This window comes from Dasypus novemcinctus, chromosome 4 (assembly GCF_030445035.2).
Source record: "Dasypus novemcinctus isolate mDasNov1 chromosome 4, mDasNov1.1.hap2, whole genome shotgun sequence".
NCBI lineage: Eukaryota > Metazoa > Chordata > Mammalia > Cingulata > Dasypodidae > Dasypus > Dasypus novemcinctus.
The window spans coordinates 34503555-34516994 of NC_080676.1; positions in this window are offsets into that span (position 1 = coordinate 34503555).

The window sequence follows — 13440 nt, forward strand, 5'->3', positions numbered from 1 at the left end:
AGCCTTGTCAAATATTATATGGCCTTATATGTGCGAGTCTATTTCTGAACTTTCAAATCCATTCCATTGGTCAGTGTGTCAGTCTGTCAAAGGGGTGCTGATGCAAAATACCAGAAATTGGTAGTTGTTTTTTTTTTGTTGGTATTTATTTGGGGTAGGAGCTTACAGATACCAGGCCATAAAGCATAAGTCACTTCCCTCACCAAAGTATATTTTCACTTGTTGGAGCAAGATGGCTGCTGATGGCTGTGAGGATTCAGACTTCCTGCATTCCTCCCTTCCATGGTCTCACTCCTCTCTGGGTTCAAGGTTCCTTTCTTCCTGGGACTGGCTTCTCTTTGCTCTGTGAGCTTACTTCCTGGGGTTCCAGTTCAAGTCTTCAGCAACACACTCCAACATCAGAAATTCTCAACTCTGTTCTTTGCCATGCCTTTTATCTGTGAATCCCCTCCCACCAAGGGGTGGGAACACAACAACCTAATCGTAACTAAATTATGCCCAGATACAGATCAGATTACAAACATAATCCAATATCTGTTCTTGGAATTCAGAACCATATCAAACTGCTACAGTCAGTATATCTATTCTTGTGCCAATGCCATGCAGTTTTGACCACTGTAGCCTTGTAGTATGCTTTAAAATCAGGTAGCATGAGTTCTCCAACTTCATTTTTCTTTTGCAAAATGTTTTTGGCTATGTGGGGCTCATTATCCTCCCATATAATTTGGTAATTGGCTTACCCATTTCTATAAAAATGATGTTGGGATTTTTATTGGGATTGTGTTGAATATGTCAATCAATTTAGGTTGAATTGAAATCATAATGAGGTTTAGTCTTCCAACCCATGAACGTGAATATCCTTTCCTTTATTTAGGTCTTCTTTAATTTTTTTAGCAACACTGTATAGTTTTGGTGTATAAGTCCTTTATATCTTAATTTTTTCCCTAGATATTTGATTCTTTTATTTGCTATTGTAAATGGATATTTTCTTGATTTTTTCTTCAAATTCCTCACTGTTAATGTACAGGAACACTACTGGTTTTTCTGTGTCACTCATATGCCACCACTTTACTGAATTAATTTATTAGCTCTAATAGTTTTGATGATGATTTTTCAGGACTATCTATATATAGGATCATGTCATCTGCAAATAGTGAAAGTTTTACTTCTTCTTTACCAGTTTTGTTGCCTTTATTTATTTTTTATCTTGCAAAAGTACTCTATCTGGAACTTCTAACACAATGTTGAATAAGAGTGATGACAGTGAGCATCCTTGACTTGAAATCTTAGAGGGAGAGCCTTTAGTATTTCATTAAGTATAATGTTAGCTCTTTTTTTTCATATATACATTTTAGGATGTTGAAAAATTTCTTTCTATTTCTATCTTTTGAAGTGCCTTTATCAAAGAAGGATACTGAATTTTCTTGAATCAATAGAGAAATCATGTACTTTTTCTCCTTCAATTTGTTAATGTGTGTATTACATGAATTGATTTCCTCATACTGAACCATCTTCACATAACTGGGATAAAACCCACTTGACCATGGTGTATGATTCATTTAATGTGTTGTTGGATTAAATTTGAAGTATTTTGTTGAAGATTTTTGCATCTAAGTTCATTATAGAGATTGCTCTATAATTTTATTTTCTTGTATCATCTTTTATTTTTGGCTTATTATTAGGGTGATGTTGGTATCAGAGAATGAGTGAGGCAGTATTCTCTTCTTTCAGATTTTTGGAAGTTTGAGCAGGATTGGTGATAATTATTTTTGGAATGATTTGTAGCACACCTGCTAGATTTGCTGCTATTAAAAAAAAAAGAAAACTACAAGTGTAGGAGAAGATGTGGAGAAACAGGAACACATATTCACTGCTAGTCAGAATGTAGAATGGTGCCACCATTGTGGAGGACAATTCCTCAGAGAGCTAAGTAAAGAATTGTCATATGTCTAGCAATCCCACTACTACATATATACCTTGAAGAATTGAAAGCAGGGACATGGATAGATATATGCACACCAATGTTCATAGTGACATTATTCACAATTGCTGAAAGATGGAATCAATCCAGGTGTCCATCAACAGAAGAATGGATGAATAAAATTTGGTATATAGTATGATGGAATATTATTCAGCTGTAAGAAGGAATGAAGCATCGACACATGTGACAACATGATGAACTTCCAGGACCTTATCTTGAGGTAAATAAGCCATGGACATAAGGACAGATAATAAATGATCCTACTGACATCAAGATGAACTAAGTATATTGACCAGACTCATGGAGGTAGAGTTTGGAAGATAGGTTACAAGGAGATAGAACTGGAGTAGAGATTGTTGAACAGATGCTTATTCTGTGAAGCATTTATAATTAGGTTGATTGTAATCATTTGGAAATGGATGGAGGTGATGGTAGAGCAGTGATATAAGTATAATTAACAGTACAGTGATATAAGTATAATTAACAGTACTGAAGTATGAGTGTGAATGTACTTGAAAGGGGAAGTGTTACGCCATCCATGATGCTAGAAGTAAAGTTGGAGGATAAAACAGACAACTGAAAAACTCAGTGAAATCTGGGATGACAGAGGGTTTTGATTAAGCATAGAAATAGAAGAATGTTCTTTCAGGATCTATAACAAAGTTACAGTACTAGTACAGGGTGTTAATAGTGGGGTGATGCATGGGAGAAAATTCACCTAAAGCATATTTCTATGGGATATGAATCTATTCATATTGTTATAGGTATGTTTTCTTGTTAGATAAAAGCCTATACAATAGATAACAATATATTAAGCATGCAACCTAGGGAAGTCCTGCTACTGTCTCAAATAAAAGGACCAAAATCTGTGGACTATAAAATCCATGTCTAATGAAAGAGAACAGGTCAATATGCCAAGCCCTCATACTTAATGCTTGTTCTTATAAAACTTATTCCTATAAAAATGAAATTTAATTATAATTAATGCCTGAGAGATACTTCCTGAAAATCTCTTTGTTACTCAAATGTGGACTATCACTAAGCCAAACTCAGCAAATGAAATCACTATCTTCCCCCAGATGGGACGTGACTTCTGGGGATGAGCCTTCCTGGCACTGAGGGATTATTACCAAGTGCTAATCAATGATGCATTTGGAAAAAGATCTTAACCAAAAGGGGAAACATTAAATCAAAAAAAAAGCTCTTATTGCTAAGAGATTGCAAAATGAGTTTGGAGGTCATCTCAGAGGTTATACTTACTTATGTCTCAGGCATATTTAACTACTGCCACAGAAAATGAAGCCTTAAACCTGAGTGCTCTCAAGGGCTCTAGGGATGTCTGGGCACCAGAGGCAAGGCACAGAGCCTCATGAAATTAACAGCCCCTCAGCAGGCCCTATTTGGGCATATATGATAATCTATTTTCCCAATATATCATAGTTATGCTCATTTATATTTCCCTTACTTATGATCTTTTTACTCCTTTTATTTTCACCTATAATTTTCAATACACCCATTAAATATTTCTCTCAGAGACTTAATCTTTGAATTGTTCATATGCTAGTTGAGCCCTGAATCCCAGCACAGTTGTGGCCAATCCATTCTCTTCAGTTATTTAAGATTGCCTGAACAACCAACAAAATGATAATCATGGTCAAGTCCCATCACAAAACAAAACAAAACAAAACAAAAAACAAAAAACCAATGAAACAAAACCCAAGAAGTATCTACAACTGCAAGCAAAACAGTTCCTTCCATCAGTCCCCATAACATCTAAGACCCCTCTCAGCCTGAAGCAGACAGAACAGACATGACCCCAAATCCCTCAAGACTGATGAATGAACAAGCATAAGGGGGAGTGCAACCACAGAATAAATTAGAGTTATTGTTATTGTAGTTACTTTTTTGGGTTAACAGAAGAACTTGCAACATTGATATTGATAGTGTTTGCCAGGGATTCAGAAGGGAGAGGGAAATATATATATGGGTGGAACACAGAGCATTTTTAGGGGAGTGAAATTGTTTGATGTGACACTGCAATGATGGACACATAGCATTATACATTTGTCAAAGCCTATTAAACTGTACAGCACAAAGTGTAAGCCATAATGTAAATAATAGACTTTAGTTACTAGCAATGCCTCAATATTGGTTCATCAATTGTAACAAATGTTCCACATGAATGTAAGATGTTAATAATAGGGGGAACTATGCATTGGGTATGCATGGGAGTGATTATGGGAATTCCCTATACTTTCAGTGTAATTTTTCCCTAAATCTAAAGCTTCTCTAACAATAAACTTTATTATTACAAAAACACGTTTTTTAGTTCCAACTATAATTTGGTTATGTCAACTTTTAGTTTGCATTCTTTTTGGACTATGATTACTTGATTGGATTTCTATTTCTCTTGAGGTATCTAATTGCTTTTCTTTTTTTCTTTTTTGATGAGAAAAATATATTCCTTCCCTGTCATCTCAATATTATCATCTACTTGCTCAGGCAAAAATCCTTGAATTAGTCTTTGATGATTCTCTTTCCCTTAGACCGTGTAAGCAGTCCAAGAGTATATCTTGCTGACTCTACTTTCAAAATATATTCAGAATCCATCCATTTCGCCACTTGCCTTACATTACCTAAAAAGAAGTAACTTTAACTCTAACTTGAAATACTGTGAAATTTTCCTACCGGTGCTCAAACTCTATTCGAAATCCAACACCCAGTGTATTTCTTTTAATATATAACCCTGGACTTGTTATTCACTGGTAAAAACTACACTTTCAGGGTTCTACCTTTCTCAGAGTAAACATGAAAGATTTAATGTTGATATAAAGTGACTTACATTATTGGGGCCCTGCTACTTCTCTGATCTCCTCTTCTCCTCCTCTGCTTTTGTTCATTCTATCCAGCCACACTCGCCTAGTTATTTTCTGTTAAATACACGGACTGTATTCCACAAGAGGCCTTTACATTTACTTGTCCTGCTTGGAATGTCCTCTTCCCAAACAACCAATGACATATTCCTCCATTAATGTTGCTTAATATTTTCAAGTATCACATTAAGAATAAGGTGTTTCTTAACATGTTATTTGAAATAAGAAACCTCCTATTTTTCTTATTCTGATTTACAACTTTGTTTACTACTTATCACCATTGGACACATTTTATATTTACCTGTTGGTATATTTTGATCTCCTTGCTTCCCTCATTAGAATAATAACTTCTTTAGGTAGATACTATTTTTTTCCACTACTTTATCTCCAGGGTCTAGACTGAGTACATGGTAGGAGATTAATAAGTAATGATTGAATGGATGAATTATTCATTCCTTCAATCCCACAATTGATAAGATGTTATCTAATATTTGTCCAAAGATATCCTGAAATTTTCTGATAAAACTTCTTTTCTGACCTACTTCTATTGAAGACCTGCTACATAACTTTTACACTCATAATTTTCTTAATTGCATTCCAGATGGAAAAACCTGGTTTCATATATCTTATTTTCATGCTTTTCTTCTTCATTTTGCCTTCTAAATTCCTTAATTTGGAAGGCAAATTGTGCTCAGTCTATTATCATAAACCAACATCCTTAAGTTTATACTTTTCAATTTAAATAAAACAATTTATTGAAGCCAATTTTATTTTTAGTCTTATTAGGTAATATCACTGGTATTTACAGCAATAGAGTAAATATTTAATAAAAGTGTTACTAAGAATTTTTGCTCCTGAAAAATAGGACAAGTCAAAAAAATTATGATCTATTTTCTGAAAAATTGAAATGGTTTATTGCATTTTGTATTAGGAAACTTCACTTATTTGTGGGAATATTACTGTAATCACCTTAAAAATGTATGTTTAAAAAGTACACTTTATTAAGAACTTAATTTTCCATGCTATTTCAAAATTGTTTCATCATTTGATTGATAAAAGGACCATGATTGAAGACTTTGGTTACAGACTTTAGCTGGAAATCTATACAGGCCCTTTCTTAGCTCTGTAGTTTTGTGGATGCCATTTATTTTTTGAGACCAACCATAGTAGTCAGAACTCTCTAGGGAAAAAGAATCTACAGGAGATATCTGCCAATAGTATGAGGTTTTATAAGAGTCTCTCTCATGACCATGGGAATGTACAAGTCCAGGTTGTGCAGGCAAGTTGCAAAAAAAAGGGACTCTGATGAAAGTCCAACGAAGGTCCTTGATGAGTTTCTGGGAGATGTTGGCCATCCAAAGATGAGCTGGGGGATTCTTTCTGAATGCTGAAATCACTTCCCCTTATAAGGCATTCAATTGATTGGATAAAACATCACTTATTGCTGCTGACAATCTCCTTGATTGATGTAGATCTAATCAGCTAACTGTGCAGTAAACTCACTGATGACTAAAGCCCATAAATGTACTTGTGTTATAATTAGCCTAGTACTTGCTTGACCAAACAACTGGGTACAATTACCTGGCTGAGCTGACACATTAGCCTAACCATCACACCAACTTTCCTCTTATATACTGTGAAGATTCTATCTACTCTCAGGGTTATTTGAGCTCTATTAAATCAGGTTTATAGAATGTCTACCATAGAGCCTACCACTTTTTGGGCAACCAAAAAAATGACAATTCTTTGTCTTTCACAAATTTCTCCATCAAATACTATGGTTTAAATTGAATTGAAATTGTCTTTGAGACTCAAATTTACCATATTTTATTGTGAAAGTGTGATGCTTCCGATTATAATAGTCTAACTACCCTTATGCTACTTTTCATTCTAAAATTAGTTAAAAACTTTTTCTGAATAGTTATGCAAGCAAATTTATTTATCTTCTGGTCTAAACAGGGAATGGAGGCAAACAATCTCTGCTTGTAGAAACATGACACAATCTTATAAAGGTTGACTGAAGCATCTGATTTAAGAAATTACTTTCTCATGTTAAGAAAGATTTATATAAGAACTTCACTATTAACTGTCATGCATGATAATTTTTCCCTAAACCAGCTGTTCACATTTAATATTTGCATAAAAACATGAATAGCTCCTATAGCTATTTAACTAGATTTTCATCCCTATCCCATGTGGACATTTTTTTTTCATCAAAATAGTCACTTCTTCCATGAGATTTCTATAGTGTTTAATTTATTTTTTGTAATTATATGGTAATGAAGACACAACTTTTCCCTACAAAGTAAGTCTTTTGGGCCTTATAAAGACATATCAATTTTCAATTTATTGATTATAGTACATAGTACAGTACAGCATAGTACAAAACAGCTTGGAGTTTATGGTTTTTTATAAGGTATACATGTCCAATACTATCTCCTTTGAAATGACAACCAGGTTACCTGTTTGCTCTGAAGTATTCTTTACCATTCATATTCTTATATATTCATTTTTGCTATATATTTATAAATTGTAGTGGAAAACAATATCTTATCATACTTTCTCATCCATATGGCTTATTTAAATTAAACTATTTACATATATGTACAATTATATGCATACATGTGGGTTTGTGTGTATATATAAGTACATTCAAATATATACATACATATACACTCACACATACATGGATTTTACATCTACTCTAAATATGTTTGAGCTATGAAAGAAAAGATAGGAAAATATGATTTTTATTCCCCACTTTAGGATAGACAAGATGGAAAATAGTTCACTGGACCAGAAAAAATGCATCCAATTAAAATATATAGACGATGGCAGCAGAGTAGGAGCTCCTGGAATCAGCTCATAAAACAGGGCAGTTGGAGGTCATCCAGAGCTACCTGAAGCACCTGTTTGGAGGACCCAGGAGACCAGAAGAGTTTCCTGCAACATCCTTGAGACTGTGGGAGAAGGAGTCTACCCATATGCACAGAGGAATCTGAGCAGAGCCTCTGCACCATGGAGATCGGTGCCTGTGGCATGCATGCCGCCTCGGGAGCTATTTCATTGTTGGAGTTGGAAGTTCAATTTTCCCTAATAAAAATGGAGGAAAACACAGTGTGTCACCAACTTCAGCTACTGATTAGTGGATTGGGCAGGCTGGAGTAGAATCCTAAGAACATTGAAACTTTGAGCCTGTCAAGGTCAGAGGGAAGTAAGTGGCTGACATTTTTACTCCACCCCAAACACAAGGGGAAGAGGCACTAACTGAAAATTTTAGTGCTTGTAAGGACCAGCTTCTTTCCATCCAGGTTGGATTGCAGATCTAGCCTAAACCTCAGTCCCACCTCTGGCAGGGAGGAAGCTGGGGGAACCTGTACCATTTCTCTGGGAAGCTGCAAGCAATGCTGCAGAAGCTGGTGTCTATTCTACTTTGGGGGCACAAGCCGCCTCAGGAGCGATTCTATGACTGGGGTTGGAAGCTCCATTTCCCATAAACAGTGGAGGAAGAGACAGATGTCCACTGACCTCAGCTACTTATTAGTGGACTTGGCTGGCTAAAGTATAATCCTAGAGAAAGCTGGGTTCTGAATGTGTCCAAGTGGGAAAGAGTCCAATAGCCAACATTTTGACTCTATCCCCAGCATTAGTGGAAGCCTGGCTGACTGAAATCTAGAGAAGTTAGGACTGAATTCTTTCCAAGATTGAACTGCAGCCATAGCCTAGGCTCCAGCCCCATCTCCAGCAGAGAGGAAGCTGGTGGGATCTGCACCAGGCTCTCCAGGCAACCACAAGTGCTCTCTGCTGGCACAGGCTGAATAGTCAGATGCCTGGGGCTGCATCCCCACACTCCAAGAGAATAGGAGAGGAACTGGGTATCCTCGTCCTCTCCAGGCAATGGCAGGAATTTTCAGCCCACACAAATAGATTTGTTGAGTGCCTTTGAGCCCATCTCCACCTCTGTCCCCCAAAGAATAGGAGATGGTCTTACCTCAACTTCTCAGGGAAACTTTAGCCAATATTGAGCTGCACAAGACTGACTGTTGGGCACTTGTGGCTCCAACCCCATCCCCAATAGGACAAGACACCAACTGTGTTTGCCCATCCTCTCTGGGTAACTGCAGGCTCCTTTGTTTTGCATAGTCTGGACTGGTGGGTACTTGTCAACCCACCCTCAACCCCCAGTAGAAAGAAGGGTGATGGCCTTTCCACAGCTTTTTTGGGCAACAGCAGATCATCAGTCTGTGGACTGGACTATTGGATGCTTATGAATCCACCCCCACCCCCAATAGGATAAGAAGCATCTGGTGTCTCCACAGCCTCTCTGGACAATGGTGGGTACATTCAGCCAACAGGAACTGAACTGTTGGGTGCCTGTGGATCCAAACTCATGCCTTATGAGGATAGAAGGCGGCTGATGTTTCCCCAGGCTCCCCAGGCAATGGCAGGTATTCTCAGCCTAAAGGGACTGAATTGTTTAGTGCCCATAGAACTACCCCTACCACCCAATAGGATAGGAGGGGGCTGTTGCTTCCTCAGCCTCTCTGGGAATTGGTGGGTACTTTCAGCCCACAGGACTGAACTGTTGAGCATTTATGCTTTTGTTCTCACCCCCTAAAGGGCAGAAGGGACTGTATTCCCTCAGTCACTCAGGGCAACTGCAGGCATATTTGCCCCACAGAGATTAGATTGTTGGGCACTCCAGAGCATCCACTCCCACCCCCAGCAGGAAGAGGGTCTGGTGTTATATCAGTTTACTTGAGCAACATGATCATTTTTGACCCACACAGCATAGATTACTGACCAAAACTAAAGATCCATCCCTGCCTAAGGTAGAGGAGGAAGAGCTATGAAGTTTTATCAGCATCTACAGATGACTACAGAATCTTTTTGTGCCCAAGTTGAATTATTATACATGGCTGCAGCTCTGTCCCTACCGCTGACAGAGGAGAAAGGTGAAAGAAGCTTCATCACTTCCTGGGACAATGTGGGCAGCTTCAGCCTCCATAGCTTATGGCACCAACTGCATCCTTGGCTCCTACTACACAACCAGCAAGGGAAAAAAGATAAGAAAACCCTAAACTAAAGGGAGAAGCTACACCCAAAGTAAATACATCTAGGAAGCCAAATATGGAAACACCAACAAAAATTACAATCCATACCAAGAAACAGGAGGAATGGCCCAATTAAATGAAAAAGATAAGCCTGCAGATGACATAAAGGAGTTAAGACAACTAATCTTAGATTTTCAAACGAATGTCCTTAATAAAGTCAATGAGATGGCTAAAGAGATTAAGGATATTAAGAAAACATTTGAGGGGTTTGGGGGTATATGGGGACCTCATATTTTTTGAATGTAACATTTAAAAAAGACAAAAAAAGAGAAGACATTGGTTGAACACAAAGAAGAATTTGAAAGCATACATAGAAAAATAGGAGACCTTATGGGATGAAAGGTGCAATAAATGCAATTAAAAATACCCTGGAGGGATATAATGGCATATTTGAAGAAGCAGAAGAAAACTCAATTTGAGAAAGCTTGAAGACATGGCCTCCAGAAGTGAACAAACAAAAGAACAGATGAAGAAAAGAATGAAAAAAATTAAATATGGTCTCGGGGAACTGAAAGACAGCAAGAGACATGCAAATGTATGTGTCTTGGTTTTCGCAGAAAGAGAAGAAAAAGGAAAAGGGGCACAAGGAATATTTGAAGAAATAATGGTGGACAATTTCCCAGCCTTATTGAAGAACATAGATATCCGTGTCCAAGAATCACAATCTAATCCCATTCGAATAAATCCAAATACAACACTTTGGAAACAGATATTAACCAGAATGTCAATTGTCAGAAATAAAGAGAGAATTCTGAGAGCAGCAAGAGAAAAACAATGTATAGCATATAAGGTATACCCAATAAGATTAAGTGCCAATTTCTCATCAGAAACCATGGAGTCAAGAAGGCAGTGGTATCATATGTTTAAGATACTCCTGGAGAAAAACTGCCAGCCAAGAATTTTATAGCAAGTAAGATTATCTTTTAAAAGTGAGGGTGAGAGTAGAATATTGACAGATAAACAGAATCTGAGAGAGTTTACAACAAAAACACCAGCTTTGCAGGAAATACTACAGGGAGTGTTATAGCCTGAAAAAAAGAGATGGGAGAGAGAGGCCTGTAAGAGAGTCTAGATATGATGACTGTATCAATAACAGTAACTAAAAGTGTCACATATAAAATGACAGATAAAATGCAAAGATCAAAGTGGATGAAATAAGAACCACCTTTACAGTAATAACATTGATGTTAATGGATTAAACTCCCTAATCAAAGGACACAGACTGGCAAAATGGATAAGAAAATACAAGCCATCTATATGTTGTCTGCAAGAGATTCACCATAGACACAAGGATATCAATAAATTGAAAGTGAAAGGTTGGAAAAAGATATTCCACAAATGCAATAGCCATAAAAAAGCTGGGGTGGCTATCCTTATATCTCATGATATAGACTTTAAAAGCAAAACTGTTATTAGAGACAAGGAAGGACATTACATATTAATAAAAGGGATGAGTCACCAGGAAGAAATAACAATCATAAATATATGTGCACCTAACCAGGATGCCCCAAAATACATGAGGCAAATACTGGTGAAACCAAAGGGAGAAATAGAAATCTCTAAAATAATAGATGGAAACTTTAAAACACCAGTTTCAGCATTGGATAGAACATCTGGGCAATCAGTAAATAAACAGAGAGCTTGAATAATATGAAAAATGGAGTAAACCTAATAGACATATATAGAACATTGCTCCCCAAAACAGCAGTATATACATTCTTTTTAAGTGCTCATGTATCTTTCTCCAGGATAGATCATAAGTTGGGTCACAAGGCAGGTCTCAATAAATTAAACAACATCAAAATTGTATAAAACACTTACTCTGATCATAATGGAATAAAGTTGGAAATCAGCAAGTGGCAAATAAATGGAAAATTCACATATATATGGAGATTAAGCAACACCCTCTTAAATAATGAGTGGGTCAAAGAAGAAATTTCTTGAGAAATCAATAAATATCTCTAGACAATTGAGAATGCAAATACATCATTTCTGAACAAATGGGATGCTGTTAAGGCAATGTTCAGAAGAAAATTTTCAGCCCTCAATGCTTACATTAAAGAAGAAGAAAGAGCTAAAATCAATGACCTAATAACACTGTTGGAGGAAATAGAAAAAGAACAGCAAGCTAATCCCGAAGCAAGTCGAAAAAATTAAGTGACAAAGATCAGAGCAGAAATAAATGAAATAGAGAAAAAAAATAGAGAAAATTAACAAAACCAAAAGTTGGTTCTTTGAGAAGATCAACAAAATCAACAAACCATCAGCTAAACTGACTAAGAAAAAAATAGAAAAGATCCAAATAAATGAAATAAAAAATGAAAAGGGGAACCTTACTATTGACCCCACAGAAATAAGAGAGATAATAAGAGGATACTATGAAAACTTTATGGTAAAATCCTAAAAAAATGTAGAAGAAATGGAAAAATTCCTAGGATTGTACAAACAACCCACACTGATGCCAAAAGAAATAGAAGACCTCAAAAAACAATCACAAGTAAAGAGATTGAAATAGTCATGAAACACCTCCTCAAAAGGAAAAGCCCAGGACCAGATGGTTTCACACTTGAGTTCCACCAAGCATTCAAAGAAGATTTAATATCAGTCTTACTCAAGCTCTTCCAAATATTTCAACAAGAAGAAACACTACCAAACTCATTCTATGAAGCCAATATTACCCTAACACCAAAGCCAGATAAATAAATTAAAAAAAAAGAAAATTACAATACATTTCTTTAATGAAATCCTCAATAAAATACTTGCTAATTGAATCCAACAACATATTAAAAGAATTATCCATCATGATCAAGTGGGCTTTATACCAGGCATGCAAGGTTGGTTCAACACAAGAAAATCAATCAGTGTAATATAACACATTAATAAATCAAAGAAGAAAAATCACATGATCTTTTCCATTGATACAGAACAGGTATTTGACAAAATACAGCATCCTTTCTTGATAAAAATACTACAAAAATAAGAATTGAAGGAAACTTTCTCAATATGGTAAAGGCCATTTATGAAAAACTCACAGCTAACATTGTACTCAATGTTGAAAGACTAAAAGCTTTCCTGCTGAGATCAGTGACAGGACACAGATGCCTACTGTCACCACTGTTGTTCAATATAGTGCTAGAGGTTCTAGCTGGAGCAATCAGGCAAGAAAAAGAATAAAAGGCATCCAAATTGGATGCCAAATTTCACTATTCACAGATGATATGATTGTACATCTAGAGAGTCCCCAAAAATCTACAACAATCCTGCTAGAGCTAATGTATGGTTTCAATAGAGTGTCAGGATACAAAATTAATATGCAAAAATCAGTGGTGTTTATATACACTAATAATGTAGAATTTGAGGATGAACTCAGGAATAAAATTCCATTTACAATAGCTACTAAAAGAATCAAATATTTAGGAATAAACTTAACCAGGATGCAAAGCACTTGTATTCAGAAAACTATAATGCATTG